This window comes from Dermochelys coriacea, chromosome 1 (assembly GCF_009764565.3).
Source record: "Dermochelys coriacea isolate rDerCor1 chromosome 1, rDerCor1.pri.v4, whole genome shotgun sequence".
Lineage (NCBI taxonomy): Eukaryota > Metazoa > Chordata > Testudines > Dermochelyidae > Dermochelys > Dermochelys coriacea.
Genome location: NC_050068.2, coordinates 331,112,329 through 331,129,906, shown reverse-complemented (window position 1 = coordinate 331,129,906; position 17,578 = coordinate 331,112,329). Strand labels below are relative to the sequence as shown.

Below are 17,578 nucleotides of genomic sequence, written 5' to 3'. Positions count from 1 at the left end.
GCTGGTCTGCAAGGCCACTGCAACTACCTTCTCTCCATTCAAATTCCTTCTTAAGACCTGCTTATTCTGTGATGCCTACGGTAAATTAGACAATTAATCATGCTATGGTTTGAGAGGAGTTGCGGATAGGCTAGATAGCTAGTAAAAAAGGGATTTCCTTACTGCAGTGGTTTTAAATCTCTTCCATACCAGACCCCTCTCTAATCCCTTATATAGCAGGGACTTCCTTCCCATTTAGCAGTAAGATGCAGATGGTTGCAATGACCATCTGATACATGTTTACAGCTCCAAGTTACAATCCTGCATACTTTCATCAGACCAATGGTGCATCTAGTTTGACATTTTGCATCTTTCAAGCAGCAGCTAATACAAAACTTCAAAAAGAAGTTAAAAACTCCCTTAATGTACAAATTATGCAATAACATGCTTTAGGAGAAATGTTCTACCTAAACCCATTCATGCTCGCTTATAAATTTTACCTTGTAATTCTCATCCTAGGTGACATAACTCTGTAAAGGGAAGGGTAACCACCTTTCTGTATACAGTGCTATAAAATCCTCCTGGCCAGAGGCAACATCCTGTTACCTGTAAAGAGTTAAGAAGCTCAGCTAACCTGGCTGGCATCTGACCCAAAGGACCAATAAGGGAACAAGATACTTTCAAATCTTGAGGGGGGAAGGCTTTTGTTTGTGCTCTTTGTTTACCGTGGTTGTTCTCTCTTGGGACTGAACGAGGCCAGACAGAAATCCATCTTCTCCCACCCATTCTAATCCAAGTCTCCAATATTGCAACCAGTATAGGTAAGCCAGGCAAGGCGGATTAGTTTATCTTTTGTTTTATGTGAATTTTCCCTATGTTAAGAGGGGAGGTTTATTCCTGTTTTCTGTAACTTTAAGGTTTGCCCAGAGGGGGATCCTCTGTGTTTTGAATCTGAATATCCTGTAAAGTATTTTCCATCTTCATTTTACAGAGGTGATTCTGTTACCTTTCTTTAATTAAAATTATTTTAAGAACCTGATGATTTTTCATTGTTCTTAAGATCCAAGGGTTGGGGTCTGTGTTCACTTTGTACTAATTGGTGAGGATTATTATCAAGCCTTCCCCAGGAAATGGGGTGTAGGGCTTGGGGGGATATTTTGGGGAAAGACATCTCCAAGTGGGCTCTTTCCCTGGTTTTTTGTTTAAAAACGCTTGGTGGTGGCAGCATACTGTTCAAAGTCAAGGCAAAGTTTGTACCTTGGGGAAGTTTTAACCTAAGCTGGTAAGAGTAAGCTTAGGGGGTCCTTCATGCGGGTCCCCACATCTGTACCCTAGAGTTCAGAGTGGGGAAGGAACCCTGACAAACATGCTTATAGGAGAAACCTAAACCCATTCATGCTAGCTCATAAATTTTACCTTGTAATTTTTTCATCCTTGGTGACATAACTCTTATTATTCATATAAACTGGTAATCCTGTTCTGTTAGCGTAGAGATCTTGACAAAAGTTTCTTCAAATTTTCCAGATCTTTATTCTTTTCAGGCCAGAATTGTTTTGGTTCTTCTCCCGTAATTAAGCACCAAGATACTGCAGAAGAAGTTTATATATCAATGAAATGATGATTAGCTTAAGTAATATTTTAATTATTTTCATCAGTTAGCAAAAACAATGACAGGTTTCAGAGTAGCAGCCGTGTTAGTCTGTATTCGCAAGAAGAAAAGGAGTACTTGTGGCACCTTAGAGACTAACAAATTTATTTGAGCATAAGCTTTCATGAGCTACAGCTCACTTCATCGGAAGTGAGCTGTAGCTCACGAAAGCTTATGCTCAAATAAATTTGTTAGTCTCTAAGGTGTCACAAGTACTCCTTTTCTTTTGCAAAAACAATGGTGATTATATTTACCTTGTATGATTCCAGTTTTAAATATCCCGCTCACCCAAAGCACTTGACATCTTTGTTCTCTAATATTATTTTCATTACATTCAATCACAGCATTTTCAGGTTAATTGTTGTTGCAAAAAAAGCAAATGCAATTTTAGGGTTGCATTAACAGAGGCATAACATGGGAGGTGATAATTCAGGGTAAATAGGCCAAATCCCCTGAGATGGGATATTAGATGGATGGGATCTGAGTTACTCAGGAAAGAATTTTCTGTAGTATCTGGCTGGTGAATCTTGCCCATATGCTCAGGGTTTAGCTGATTGCCATATTTGGGGTCAGGAAGGAATTTTCCTCCAGGGCAGATTGGAGAGGCCCTGGAAGGTTTTTTCGCCTTCCTCTGTAGCCTGGGGGCATGGTTGACTTGAGGGAGGCTTCTCTGCTCCTTGAAGTCTTTGAACCATGATTTAAGGACTTCAATAGCTCAGACATGGGTGAGGTTTTTCATAGGAGTGGGTGGGTGAGATTCTGTGGCCTGCGCTGTGCAGGAAGTTGGACTAGATGATCAGAATGGTCCTTTCTGACCTTAGTATCTATGAATCTATAGTACCACTCAGTGCTGGTTACACCTCAGCTGGAGTACTGTCTCCAGTTTTGGTCACTGCTGTATAGAAAGGATGTAGAGAAACTGCAAAAGATCCAGAAGCAAGCAACAAAAATGATCAAAGGGATGGAATGCAAGCCATGTGAGCAAAGGCTGAAGGAAGTGGGTATGTTTCGTTTGGAAAACAGAAGATTAAGGAGATACATGATAGGGGTCTTCAAATACTTAAAAGGCTTCCACATGAAAGATTGAGAAAAATTGTTCTTTCTTCCACAGAGAGCAGGACAATGGGTTCAAACTACAGTATAGCAGATTTAGATTAAATCTCAGGGAAAATTTCCTAAACGTAAGAACAGTAGGACAATGGAACAAACTGCCTAGGGAAGTTGTGGAATCTCCTTCATGGAGGTTTTCTAAAGGAGGCTGGATAGCCATCTGTCTTGGATGGTCTAGACACAACAAATCCTGCATCTTGGCAGGGGGTTAGACTAGAAGACCCTTGAGGTCCCTTCTCACGCTATGGCTCTAGGAGTCTATGCTTATGTACCTATTCAAAGTCATCACATCTGTGCTTTCTTTTTGAAGTTGGGTGTTTTGCTTTGGTTCACTGGTGCAGCATATCATTTATTAATTTAGTTTTTTGTCTCACAAACATAGAGGTTTGCTAAGCTGCAGTGCATGCTGCAAAGACCATCTCTTCTATTTGGCCCATAAGGAGGTCAAGGGGTGGTTAGAGACTGAACTAGGGAGGCAGTGGATTCTCCATCCATAGAGGTTTTTAAGGCCCGGCTTGACAAAGCCCTGGCTGGGATGATTTAGTTGGGGTTGGTCCTGCTTTGAGCAGGAGATTGGACTAGATGACCTCCTGAGGGTCTCTTCCAACCCTAATATTCTATGATTCTATGACCCTTGAGGTAATGCTGTTCCTAGGTATCAGTTTACAGAGAAATCCCCTGCTGATTGGCTGCCCTTCCCCTTAATTCTGCCCCCTGGAAAAGACAGCCAATCACTTTTCCTGCTGAAGGGCTGTTTGCTCTCTCAGCAGATTTCTATTCTCCTCTCCCTATGTATGCAGAGGGCTGGGGCACTACTGAAATGCTTAACCTGTGTTTTGGAGCTGGCTGGGACCTGCTGCTTTTTGTTAGCACTGAATCTGATGTGTACTTTCCCCTCCCCTGAGGCCCTCCACCTCATCTTCCCAGACCTAGAGGCAAGAGAGTTGAAAAAACCCTTGGACCTGCCTGTAAGGAGAAAAAAAAAGAACTTCAAGAGCTGCAGGAAGAACAGAGGTGTGCTAGGGGACAGGGAGGATGTGGGTATGGAGAGCATGTAACTGATGTCAGCATGGGAGACAGCAGGGTGCTCAGAGATAGTTCATGTGGGGCTGTTGCAAGGGATGCAGCGTTACTTCATGTGAGATTCTGGTGGCATAGAATTAGTTTATGTAAGATTTGGATGCTGGCAGGAACAGAGGTAATTAATGTGGGACTGGAGGACAAAGCCAGATGTGGGGCTGGAGGGCACAGAATTAATTAATTTGTACTCCATTTATTTATTTTTTAGAGAAGCTGGAAGCTGTGCCATAAGGCAGAACTTTATGCATATTTGAGTATTTTTATGCAAATTAAAAATCTACTATTTTTGTCACAAGACATTGGCAGATATAGACTTACCACACTGTGGGTATCTCCATGTCACTGATGGGATAGAGCTGTATGGGAGCAACTGCTTGAGTCTGTTTATTTAGTGAGATGTGTTTAAGCGTTTGTTAAGGGTGTCAGTCCAGTGTTTGCTTTGTTTAGTGTAAAGTTAACTTGAATTGGTGAATAAATAAACGATTCACTTGGCTAGTAAACTAAGAGAGAAATAGTATATCTGTTTCCATCACAAAATTCTGGATATGTTAAAAAAAAAAAGACTATCTCCCATCTTTTATGGTTAGCTGTCATGGAAGAGATCAGTGATTGGAAGATTTTGTTCTCTTTTCTTTGTTATCACTGATTGACAGAACACTTGAGCTGCCAGGGCATTTGGTGTTATTCAGATGTACACTGCCTGCAGTGAAAGAAATCAAATCTTAGTGGATGGTTCATAATCCAGGAATTCCTAATTGAATTATGAATCTGATGAAGTGAGCTGTAGCTCATGAAGGCTTATGCTCAAAGAAATTTGTTAGTCTCTAAGGTGCCACAAGTATTCCTTTTCTTTTTGTGGACTAACGTGGCTGCTACTCTGAAACCTGGAATAAATCTGAGTTTGTTTATTTGGGGGAAATAGTTGCAAATAAAATCATCATCTGTTCTCAACAGTCTATCTAGATTTCCTGTCCTCCAGCCACAAAAATCAGTACTGAGACTGAGGGGCTATTTTCATCTTTCGCTTTTTACATTTGTTCTAGGAATTTCTCCTGTATTACTAGTGGGGAATTTTGATTTATGGATATGCTCAGTGAAAGTGAAATTGAGCCTAGCGCTTAAAGCAGTTCTGCCAATTAAGGGTTCCATCCTGCAGGCACTTATCGACTGTGCAGTTAATTTGCAGTAGCCTAAACAAGACCTCAAAAGAGAAGCAGCTGGGCCTCTGCCCTTGTTCCGACTCCAGTAAGTAAAAACTTAGGCTCCAGATCATACAGTGTTTACTCAGCTTAGTAGCCCTATTGATGTCACATGGGCCTTCAGATAAATTTGCACCTATTGATTTGCGGAGTAGACTAGAGAAGGCAGGAGAAGCCTCCATGGTTTTTCCTTGGACTCTCCATTCAGAGTGTTGTTCCCATTAGCTAAAAAGAGAACAGGGTAGGTTTTTTTTAGTTTTTAAATCCTGAACATGATCTTCTGCTGAAGGAAAGATTAGTTAGACCTACTTTGGTTTAAGGATTTTTTTTCCCATCCTCTTGCCTATCTTGTGGATCTGGAACTGGAAGGTAGCTAAAACCCCAAACTCACAGGATTTAAATTTCAGAGGACTTGAGTGTAATCTTTTTTGCATTGATTTTTTTCATAAGCATTTTGATGTGTTGTAAAGGCTTGTGAAGAGGCTTTATAGTCCTGACATGAGTTTTTTGTTAAGAGGGAAGTACATGGATTAGAAAATGTCTGAAGCTAATGAAATCTCAGGTCACATCCAAACCATGTGAATAGCTATAACCCTGTGATCATGGAAAGTGCATGAATTTTTAAATATGTGCTCTGATACTAATTTTTAGATTGATTACTGTACTTAAATTTCTATGTACATGAATTCCATGTTCCCTTACCAGAACTCTTTATGTGAGATTGCTTTTGAAGTCAGTGGCCTCAAGATCAGCCTTGATTTTTAGATTGTAGTAGTTATCCTAAGTTGTTTAACTTAGATGCTACTAGGTTTTATTCAGAGCATTTGTCTCTTTAACTGTACCCAGGATAACTTCATTCCTTGTTTATGCAGAGGAAGGATGGCCTTGTGGTTAAGACACTTAACTGGAACTTGGGGAAATTTGGCTCTGCCACAGGACTTCCTTGTAATCTAGGGCAAACCACTTAAAATCTGTGTGTCTCAGATCCCTGATTCTAAAATGGGGAAACAATCCTCCCTCCTGTTGTCCCATTCTCTGTCTGCTCTATTTGGAGCTGGGACTGCCTCTTACTACATACATGTACATAGCCTCGCAAAATGGAGCCCTTATTTTACTTAGGGCCTCTAGGCACCACTGTATTATAAACAGTAAAATAAATATTCTTAACTGCATTCACCTTCATGCACAGCTGTCTACTGTCCAGGTTAGGTATCTACTGTCTCTCACATCCGTTATTGTGTGACACTTCAGAGCGAATGCAGTGCGTTTTTGGGTACGTTTTATGTATTTTTGCTGTCCTTCCTGAATGCGTAATATTCCTCAGCTGAGAAACTTACATATAAACTACTGTTTATTTCCTTCACAAGATATATCAGCACCTGAAAAACAGTATGAACACCAAATGTGTTGAATATCATGTGTTTCAGAGTAGCAGCCATGTTAGTCTGTATTCGCAAAAAGAAAAGGAGTACTTGTGGCACCTTAGAGACTAACAAATTTATTTGAGCATAAGCTTCCGTGAGCTACAGCTTACTTCATCAGATGCATTTGATGGAAAATACAGTGGGGAGATTTATATACACACTCAGAGAACATGAAACAATGGGTTTATCATATACACTGTAAGGAGAGAGATCACTTAAGATGAGCCATCACCAGCAGCGGGGCGGGGGGGAAGGAGGAAAACCTTTCATGGTGACAAGCAAGGTAGGCCATTTCCAGCAGTTAACAAGACATCAGAGGAACATTGGGGGTGGGGTGGGGAGGAGAAATAACTTGGGAATAGTTTTACTTTGTGTAATGACTCATCCATTCCCAGTCTCTATTCAAGCCTAAGTTAATTGTATCCAGTTTGCAAATTAATTCCAATTCAGCAGTCTCTCATTGGAGTCTGTTTTTGAAGTTTTTTTGTTGAAGGATAGCCACCCTCAGGTCTGTAATCGAATGACCAGAGAGATTGAAGTGTTCTCCGACTGGTTTTTGAATGTTATAATTCTTGACGTCTGATTTGTGTCCATTTATTCTTTTACGTCGAGACTATCCAGTTTGACCAATGTACATGGCAGAGGGGCATTGCTGGCACATATCACATTGGTAGATGCGCAGGTGAATGAGCCTCTGATAGTGTGGCTGATGTGATTAGGCCCTATGATGGTGTCCCCTGAATAGATATGTGGACAGAGTTGGCAACGGGCTTTGTTGCAAGGATAGGTTCCTGGGTTACTGGTTCTGTTGTGTGGTGTGTGGTTGCTGGTGAGTATTTGCTTCAGGTTGGGGGGGCTGTCTGAAAGCAAGGACTGGTCTGTCTCCCAAGATCTGTGAGAGTGAGGGATCGTCCTTCAGGATAGGTTGTAGATCCTTGATGATGTGTTGGAGAGGTTTTAGTCGGGGGCTGAAGGTGATGGCTAGTGGCGTTCGGTTATTTTCTTTGTTGGGCCTGTCCTATAGTAGGTGACTTCTGGGTACTCTTCTGGCTCTGTCAATCTGTTTCTTCACTTCAGCAGGTGGGTATTGTTGTAAGAATGCATGATAGAGATCTTGTAGGTGTTTGTCTCTGTCAGAGGGGTTGGAGCAAATGAGATTGTTTCGTAGAGCTTGGCTGTAGACAATGGATCGTGTAGTATGATCTGGATGAAAGCTAGAGGCATGTAGGTAGGAATAGCGGTCAGTAGGTTTCTGATATAGGGTGGTGTTTATGTGACCATCGCGTATAGCACCGTAGTGTCCAGGAAGGGATCTCTTGTGTGGACTGGTCCAGGCTGAGGTTGATGGTGGGATGGAAATTGTTGAAATCATGGTGGAATTCCTCAAGGGCTTCTTTTCCCTGGGTCCAGATGATGAAGATGTCATCAATGTAGCACAAGTAGAGTAGGGGCATTAGGGGATGAGAGCTGAGGAAGCGTTGTTCTAAATCAGCCATAAAAATGTTGGCATACTGTGGGGCCATGCGGGTACTCATTGCGGTGCCGCTGATTTGAAGGTATACATTGTCCCCAAATGTGAAATAGTTATGAGTGAGGACAAAGTCACAAAGTTCAGCCACCAGGTTAACCGTGACATTATCGGGGATACTGTTCCGGACGGCTTGTAGTCCATCTTTGTGTGGAATGTTGGTGTAGAGGGCTTTACATCCATACTGGCTAGGATGGTGTTTTTAGGAAGATCACTAATGGATTGTAGTTTCTTCAGGAAGTCAGTGGTGTCTTGAAGATAGCTCGCAGTGCTGGCACCATGAAAGGTTTTCCTCCTTTCCCCATCCTGCTGCTAGTGATGGCTCATCTTAAGTGATCACTCTCCTTATAGTGTGTATGATAAAACTCATTGTTTCATGTTCTCTGTGTGTGTATATAAATCTCCCCACTGTATTTTCCACCAAATGCATCCGATGAAGTGAGCTGTAGCTCACGAAAACTTATGCTCAAATAAATTTATTAGTCTCTAAGGTGCCACAAGTACTCCTTTTCTTTTTGCGAATATCATGTGGCAGATTAATCTCTGGTGTAATTTCACAGATCTCAGTGGAGTTTAAACCAGCAGTGAATGTGGCCCAGTGTGCATATATAAACATACTGTGTTGAAATTTATATCTGTTCTACCTGCATTTGCAAACTAATATCTATAAATGCAAATGTTTTGGTGTCCTCAGTGTTTACCTACATTCTTTTTAGACTTCAAGTTTACTGTGTGATGGTCACTAATCAGTTACATTGAGAAAAAAGCTAAACTCTCAAGTATGCTCAGCAACTACTTCAAGTAAATTGAATTACAGGTTTACAGTTTAATTTGCCACATGATAATATAAAATCCATGCTGGAATTATTGCCATTGAAAAGCACAGAGAATGTAATAAATACATACAGTAATTTAATGTTAGCAGCAAGATAAAATTAACTATCACTGAAAACCTTAAAATTTAAATTGGTAATGTTTTGTTAATTGAGTCTTTTAGTGGACATTTGTGCATATCAAATGACTGTGCTCTTATAATAGAGATGAAAAACCATCATTTTTGAGTTTCTGCTTCATGCAAACATATTCAGGAAATCGGTATGCTACAGCAAATGAAAAGATCTCTTAAATGTTATCTTTGAGTGTGCATGTTTAGTGCTTCATTTCCATTCTGAAGTCCTTCCATCCTCTTTCATAAACATATCAATGGCCTTTGGCTAAGCAGCAGGGGCAGCCATAAACTGGGAAGTGTACGGTCACATCACTTACCTATATGTAGCCTGAAGCCCCTGTGTATGGGCAGCCTTCTCTCACTAGGATAGTCTGAGGCCTTGTTCTTTGGCTAAGGCCTTTGGCGAAGCAGCAGGAACAGCCGTAAGCTGGGAAGTGTACAGTCATGTCCTCACATTCCTAATCAGTCACATTGAAATAAGATGATATTGGGCTCTTAAGAAGACGATCCTGTCCTGATAATGCCCATCACCACCAGATAAAGAAACAGATCTTAAGATAGTTAAAGAAAACTTAGTTTGATAGCATCCTGTCTGGCAAGAAATCACTCATCAATGGTTGTGAAACCTGCATTTCTGTATTGTTTTATCTTCATGGCCCCCAGTTTTCTATTGTTAATCTGTCTGGTTCTCCAGTTGTTTCTGTCTGCTGTATAATTAATTTTGCTACGTGTAAGTTAATTAGGGTAGTGGGATGTAATTGGTTAGAGAATTATGTGACAATATGTTAGGATTGTTTAGTTAAATTTCAGTAAAACGATTGATTAAGGTATAGCTGAGAATATTGCTATATAAACGGGTCAAACAGGAAGTGGGGGAAAGGGAAATTGCAATCATATTTGCTAAGGGTGGTGGAACAGGGAACGGGGAACAGGGGGTAAACACTCTGCGGCGTCAGAGCTGGGAAGGGTACACTGGGGAACAGACCTATCGGCGAATAGAGATAAGTCCGACTGGTATGAAGGGCTTCAGAATATGCTCGCTTGGAAACAAACCCCAATAAACATTGCATTGTCTGCACTTCAGACTTCTGGTCTTTTGTTGCTTGCTGTCTGTGTGACAAGAACCAGGGAAGTAAGAGGATTGAGGGAAAGCCCTCTAACAGCTGGTCCAATAAAAGATATTACCACACCCACCTTTTTTCTCTCTAATACCCTGGGACTGATGTGGCTACAACAACTCTGCTTTACTTTTGTGAGTAGTCTGACCGAAGTCATCAGTAGGTTTTGAAAGGAGTCTCCTCCAGCTCTTGAGTGGAGGATGTTCCAGTGGCAGATGAAGTGTGGAGTTAGAGTGTGTAGCAGCAGAATCAGATAAGATGATTCAGGCTTCCAAAAAGAGGACATTGCTGGTGGGTGAGGGGAGAAGGAACTAGAGGTGGGGGTACAACTGGGATGTGTATGCTGGGAGCCAGGGCCTGGTGGGAAGGATTCAGCAGCTGCAGAAATCAGATACAGGAGTGGGACCAATTGTGAAACAGATCAATCAGGACTCTTTCTGAGCTGCAACATCTGCTCCGCAAAGGTCCCAGACATTGTCTCGTTTTTGATCCTCCACCCTCCATCTGGGTGGAAGTTTCCAATAAGAAGCAATCTCTGAGAAACCCCCAACATATGGTAACCCTAAAATAAGAGTCATAATGAACACACCTGGTAGTATGACCATGGTTAGACTGGAGACAGAGATGGAAGGTAGAGCTTCTGAAGGACTTTTGATGTTATTCCTAAACTTAAGTAGAAAACTGCCTAAACTAGATCTCACTGGCACTAGGCTGCTTCTCTGGTGGCAATACACAGCTGATGTATAGTGTCAATACTTTCATGGCAAATTGCCAGCACTACTATGATTGGTGTCACGCTTTCTCTTCTGGGGGGGGGGGTTAAAGCACCATTTCTTGCCCCTGAACTGGGGTATTAACTGCCCCACTAGTGTCCTAGAGGAGGGGAGTGGAGAGGGAGGGACCCAGGCCCACCCTCTACTCCGGGTCCCAGCCCAGGGGCCCTTGGGATAGCAGTAAACCACTAGAACTAGCAGTTCCTTCCCCTGGGCTTCTTCCCTCTCCTGTCCTTCAGCTTGTGGGGCTTCCTACCCTCCCTCTGCACAAACTAGGTGTCCGTTTACCTAGGATCTTGGTAGTCTTAACCCACCACAGCACTTCTCCAAACTCTCCACTGCTTCATTCCAAACTGCTCTTTGCACCAATCCACTCTGCTTCAACTCCTCCTGTGGTCTGAGTGAAGCAGGGGGGTTTTAATCATGTGACTGGCTTCAGGCGTTTTAATTGGCTTCAGGTGCTTTAATTAATCTATAGCAAACTTTCTTCCCTCTACAGGGAATAAGGCTCTGCCCTTGCTGTATCACACTTTAAAATAATCAAAATATAACAAGTGATTTTATCCAAGTTATTAGTAAACATAGAAGACAAAATGTTTTGTTAGTTACTGTATGGATACTATACAGATCATGTGGAAATGGCAGAAGTACTAAATGACTTTTTGTTTATTTTCACAAAAAAGTTGAGTAGCAATTGAGTGTCTAATATAGTGAATGCCAGTGAAAATGAGATAGGATCAGAGGCTAAAATAGGGATAGAACAAGTTAAAAGTTACTTAGACAAGTTGGTTTCAGAGTAGCAGCCGTGTTAGTCTGTATTCGCAAAAAGAAAAGGAGTACTTGTGGCACCTTAGAGACTAACAAATTTATTAGAGCATAACCTTTCGTGAGCTCACGAAATATTATGCTCTAATAAATTGTTAGTCTCTAAGGTGCCACAAATACTCCTTTCTTTTTTAGACAAGTTAGATGCCTTTAAGTCAGCAGAGCCTGATGAAATACATCCTAGAATACTCAAGGATCTGACTGAAGATATCTGAGCCATTAGTGATTATCTTTGAAAAGTCATGGAAGACAGAAGAGTTTCCAGATGACTGGAAAGAGTAAATATAGCGCCAATCTCTAGAGAGGGAAATGAGGATAACCTGGGAATTACAGACCAGTCAGCTTAACCTACCCAGAAAGATAATGGCGCAAATAATTAAGCAATCAATTTGCAATCATGTAGAAGATAATAATGTGATAAGTAACAGTCAGCATGGATTTGTCAAGAACAAATAGTGTCAAACCAACCTGATAGCTTTCTTTAACAGGATAACAAGCCTTGTGGATGGGGGGAAGTGGTAGACATGGTATATCTTGACTGTAGTAAAGCTTTTGATACAGTCTTGCATGACCTTCTCATAAATAAACTAGGAAAATGCAATTTATACAGATCTACTATAAGGTGGGTGCAAAACTGGTTGGAAAACTGTTCCCAGAGAAAAGGAGTACTTGTGGCACCTTAGAGACTAACAAATTTATTAGAGCATAAGCTTTCGTGAGCTACAGCGACGATGAAGTGAGCTGTAGCTCACGAAAGCTTATGCTCTAATAAATTTGTTAGTCTCTAAGGTGCCACAAGTACTCCTTTTCTTTTGCAAATACAGACTAACACGGCTGCTACTCTGAAACCTGTTCCCAGAGAGTAGTTATCAGTGGTTCATAGTAATGATGGAAGAGCATAACGAGTGGATTCCACAGTGATCACTTCTGGGTCTAGTTCTGTTCAGTATCTTCATCAATGATTTAGATAATGGTATAGAGAATACACTTATAAAGTTTGTGGACGATACCAAGCTGGGAGGGGTTGCAAGTGCTTTGGAGAATGGGATTAAAATTCAAAATGATCTGGAGAAATGGTCTGAAGTAAATAGAATGAATTTCAATAAGAACAAATACAAAGTACCCCTCTTAGGAAGGAACAATCAGTTGCACACATACAAAATAGGAAATGACTGCTTAGGAAGGAGTACTGCAGAAAGGGATCTGGGTGTCCATAGTTGATCGCAAGGTAAATATGAGCCAACAATGTAACACTGTTGCCAAAAATAAAAAGCAAACATTATTCTGGGCTGTATTAGCAAAGGCGTTGTAAGCAAAACACGAGAAGTAATTCTTCCGCTCTACTCCGCTGATTAGGCCTCAACTGGAGTATTGTGGCCAGTTCTGGTCGCCACATTCCAGGAAAGATGTGGACAAATTGAAGACAGTCCAGAGGAAAGTAACAAAAAGGATTAAAGGTCTAGAAAACATGACTTGTGAGGGAAGATTGAAAACACTGGGTTTGTTTAGTCTACAGAAGAAGACTGAGAGGGGAAATTAGTTTTCAAATACATAAAAGGTTGTTACAAGGAGGGAGAAAATGGTTCTCTTTAATCTCTGAGGATAGGATAGGACAAGAAGCAATGGGTTTAAATTGCTGCAAGGGTTAGGTTGGACATTAGGAAAAACTTCTTAACTATCAGGTTAAACCCTGGAATTAATTGCTTAGGAAGGCCGTGCAATCTCTATCATTGGAAGTTTTTAAGAGCAGGTTAGACAAACACCTGTTGGGGCGGTCTGTCATGAGTGTAGGGTACTGGACTAGAAGACCTCTCGAGGTTACTTCTAGTCCTATGATTCTATAGTGTTTATGTATAAGTGTCAAACCTTAGTTTGGCTTTAGACTCATAAGTATTCATTTCAAATGTAGATATTCTTCTCAGGAAGGCAAATAATCTCCCCAAGAGACCAGAAAAGCATGCATTCTAGATACTGAAATGAACTTATGAATTTTGTTACATTGTTGCTTTGGCTTTATTTCTGGGATAACTATAAAGCTTACTTGTAATTCTAAGAACATTGGTGGCCTAGTCAAGCCTTCCACCTGCCGTGATCAGCTGTTCCGCAGCATGCAGGAGGCTCTGTGGTGGTGAGGGGAAGGAGTGAGGACATGGCACATTTGGGAAAAGGAGTGGAATGGAGCAGGAAGAGGTGGGAGGGGGGTGGGGCATGAATGGGAAAAGGCGGTGGGGACTTGGGGAAGGGGTGGAGTGGGAGTAGGGCCTGGGGCAGAGTTCCAGGCACATTGGAAAGTTGTGATTGTGTAATAAAGCATACACTGAGACAAGATGGGCAAGAATTAAGGTGAGATAAAACCAAGAATGATCTTATATACAATTAGTAACTATACAAATGTAAAGGAAACAAGTGTGTTCCCAGCAGCAATAAATCAATACTGCATTTTCCTGTTTCAGCGTGCTAAACATGGACAAATTATACCGCAATTACTGTATAGTACTCAGAACACAGTCACAAGTAAAAATCTAAAGATAATAAAAAGCTGCTGTAGAAGCATGTCACACAGAATTTACTCCAACTCCTTAAGGAACAAACCTGGTTTTGATGAAAACATCCTCTTAAATAACAAATGGGAGAATAAATGAAATATTAACAGAATGTTTATTAAGGGAGAAAGCTGTTACATTATTTTCTCACAAATCATCTAGTACAAATACAGAAGCTTTAGGTTTTTCACTCCTCAAATATTTGATAGAAATGTTAAACAGATATACAGTATTTTAAGCCTGTGTGCAATAGATACATGGACACAAGGGACTTTGAAAGCATTGTAGGTACAGTGGCAATGATCTGATAAAGAAGGATTTACTGAATCCTCTGAACAATCCCTACTGCATGTCTAGTCAATCTGCTTTTTAAAAAAGTCCTTAAATATTTGCATGATGCATCATAAAGTACATGACAGTGCCATTACAGACTATGAACACACCTTATTCTGTTTGTAGAGCACTGTGCAAATTTACAGCACTGTAAGTGACTTATTAATTGTAATAATCAGGTCAGATTTTTAAAATTCCTTCCAAGCTATGTAAGCAACAGATTAACTCTCATAAGAAACCATATGGATCCATCAGGCCAGTAATTCATATATATCAAATCCCTGAATAACGATCTGTGATAAATTTCAGAGTAGCAGCCGTGTTAGTCTGTATTCGCAAAAAGAAAAGGAGTACTTGTGGCACCTTAGAGACTAACACATTTATTAGAGCATAAGCTTTCGTGAGCTACAGCTCACTTCATCGGATGCATTTGGTGGAAAAAACAGAGGAGAGATTTATATACACGCACACAGAGAACATGAAACAATGGGTTTATCATACACACTGTAAGGAGAGTGATCACTTAAGATAAGCCATCACCAGCAGCAGGGGGGGGAAAGGAGGAAAACCTTTCATGGTGACAAGCAAGGTAGGCTAATTCCAGCAGTTAACAAGAATATCAGAGGAACAGTGGGGGGTGGGGTGGGAGGGAGAAATACCATGGGGAAATAGTTTTACTTTGTGTAATGACTCATCCATTCCCAGTCTCTATTCAAGCCTAAGTTAATTGTATCCAGTTTGCAAATTAATTCCAATTCAGCAGTCTCTCCTTGGAGTCTGTTTTTGAAGCTTTTTTGTTGAAGGATAGCCACTCTTATGTCTGTGATCGAGTGACCAGAGAGATTGAAGTGTTCTCCAACTGGTTTTTGAATGTTATAATTCTTGACGTCTGATTTGTGTCCATTCATTCTTTTATGTAGAGACTGTCCAGTTTGGCCAATGTACATGGCAGAGGGGCATTGCTGGCACATGATGGCATATATCACATTGGTAGATGCGCAGGTGAACGAGCCTCTGATAGTGTGGCTGATGTGATTAGGCCCTATGATGGTATCCCCTGAATAGATATGTGGACAGAGTTGGCAACGGGCTTTGTTGCAAGGATAGGTTCCTGGGTTAGTGGTTCTGTTGTGTGGTGTGTGGTTGCTGGTGAGTATTTGCTTCAGATTGGGGGGCTGTCTGTAAGCAAGGACTGGTCTGTCTCCCAAGATCTGTGAGAGTGATGGGTCGTCCTTCAGGATAGGTTGTAGATCCTTGATGATGCGTTGGAGAGGTTTTAGTTGGGGCTGAAGGTGATGGCTAGTGGCGTTCTGTTGTTTTCTTTGTTGGGCCTGTCCTGTAGTAGGTGACTTCTGGGTACTCTTCTGGCTCTGTCAATCTGTTTCTTCACTTCAGCAGGTGGAAATTGTAGTTGTAGGAATGCATGATAGAGATCTTGTAGGTGTTTGTCTCTGTCTGAGGGGTTGGAGCAAATGCGGTTATATCGTAGCGCTTGGCTGTAGACAATGGATCGAGTGGTATGATCTGGATGAAAGCTAGAGGCATGTAGGTAGGAATAGCGGTCAGTAGGTTTCCGATATAGGGTGGTGTTTATGTGACCATCGCTTATTAGCACCGTAGTGTCCAGGAAGTGAATCTCTTGTGTGGACTGGTCCAGGCTGAGGTTGATGGTGGGATGGAAATTGTTGAAATCATGGTGGAATTCCTCAAGAGCTTCTTTTCCATGGGTCCAGATGATGAAGATGTCATCAATGTAGCGCAAGTAGAGTAGGGGCATTAGGGGATGAGAGCTGAGGAAGCGTTGTTCTAAGTCAGCCATAAAAATGTTGGCATACTGTGGGGGCCATGCGGGTACCCATCGCAGTGCCGCTGATTTGAAGGTATACATTGTCACCAAATGTGAAATAGTTATGGGTGAGGACAAAGTCACAAAGTTCAGCCACCAGGTTAGCCGTGACAGTATCGGGGATACTGTTCCTGACGGCTTGTAGTCCATCTTTGTGTGGAATGTTGGTGTAGAGGGCTTCTACATCCATAGTGGCTAGGATGGTGTTTTTAGGAAGATCACCAAAGGACTCTAGTTTCCTCAGGAAGTCAGTGGTGTCTCGAAGATAGCTGGGAGTGCTGGTAACGAAGGGCCTGAGGAGGGAGTCTACATAGCCAGACAATCCTGCTGTCAGGGTGCCAATGCCTGAGATGATGGGGCGTCCAGGATTTCCAGGTTTATGGATCTTGGGTAGCAGATAGAATACCCCAGGTCGGGGCTCCAGGGGTGTGTCTGTGCGGATTTGTTCTTGTGCTTTTCAGGGAGTTTCTTGAGCAAATGCTGTAGTTTCTTTTGGTAACTCTCAGTGGGATCAGAGGGTAATGGCTTGTAGAAAGTGGTGTTGGAGAGCTGCCTAGTAGCCTCTTGTTCATACTCCGACCTATTCATGATGACGACAGCACCTCCTTTGTCAGCCTTTTTGATTATGATGTCAGAGTTGTTTCTGAGGCTGTGGATGGCACTGTGTTCTGCATGGCTGAGGTTATGGGGTAAGCGATGCTGCTTTTCCACAATTTCAGCTCGTGCACGTCGGCGGAAGCAGTCTATGGAGAAATCCAGGCTGCTGTTTCGACCTTCAGGAGGAGTCCACCCAGAATCCTTCTTTTTGTAGTGTTGGCAGGAAGGTCTCTGTGGGTTAATATGTTGGTCAGAGGTGTGTTGGAAATATTCCTTGAGTCTTCCACAATTCGTTTTTTTAAGCGTCCAAATACTTTCAAAGTGTCTGTTCAAAATAATCTGTAAGTATGCATTTATTACGCATGTAGACTTTTTAAAATTTGGACTCTACTTTGTATTAGAATGGCCATGGCCAATGTAAAGCACCTGTCCTTCCTGTTAACTCATGAAAAATGTTCTGATAATACTAATGACACTTCAGCACTTCAGTACCTTTTGTGGATCTAGGTTTAACTCCCAGTTTTAGGCTCCCTGATGATCCACAAAACTCACGCTTAGCTGCTGCCTATCCCCATAGATACCTAAACTTCCATGATAAAAGATCTCTAGGCACCTCTCTTTCTGCC

General features: G+C 41.6%; 1 protein-coding gene and 1 long non-coding RNA gene across 29 annotated transcripts in view; one reads left to right on the top strand and one right to left on the bottom strand.

The window, feature by feature from the left end:
• MAGI2 (membrane associated guanylate kinase, WW and PDZ domain containing 2) overlaps positions 1–17,578 on the top strand; it is a 1,173,000-nt gene that overhangs the window by 96,939 nt on the left and 1,058,483 nt on the right. The window lies entirely within an intron of this gene.
• On the bottom strand, positions 1,402–11,137 carry LOC122456770. Its single transcript, XR_006275811.1, has 4 exons — positions 11,097–11,137; positions 10,533–10,597; positions 4,136–4,187; positions 1,402–1,565 (listed from the first exon to the last, which is right to left on the bottom strand). It is a non-coding gene; the product is annotated as an uncharacterized LOC122456770 (long non-coding RNA).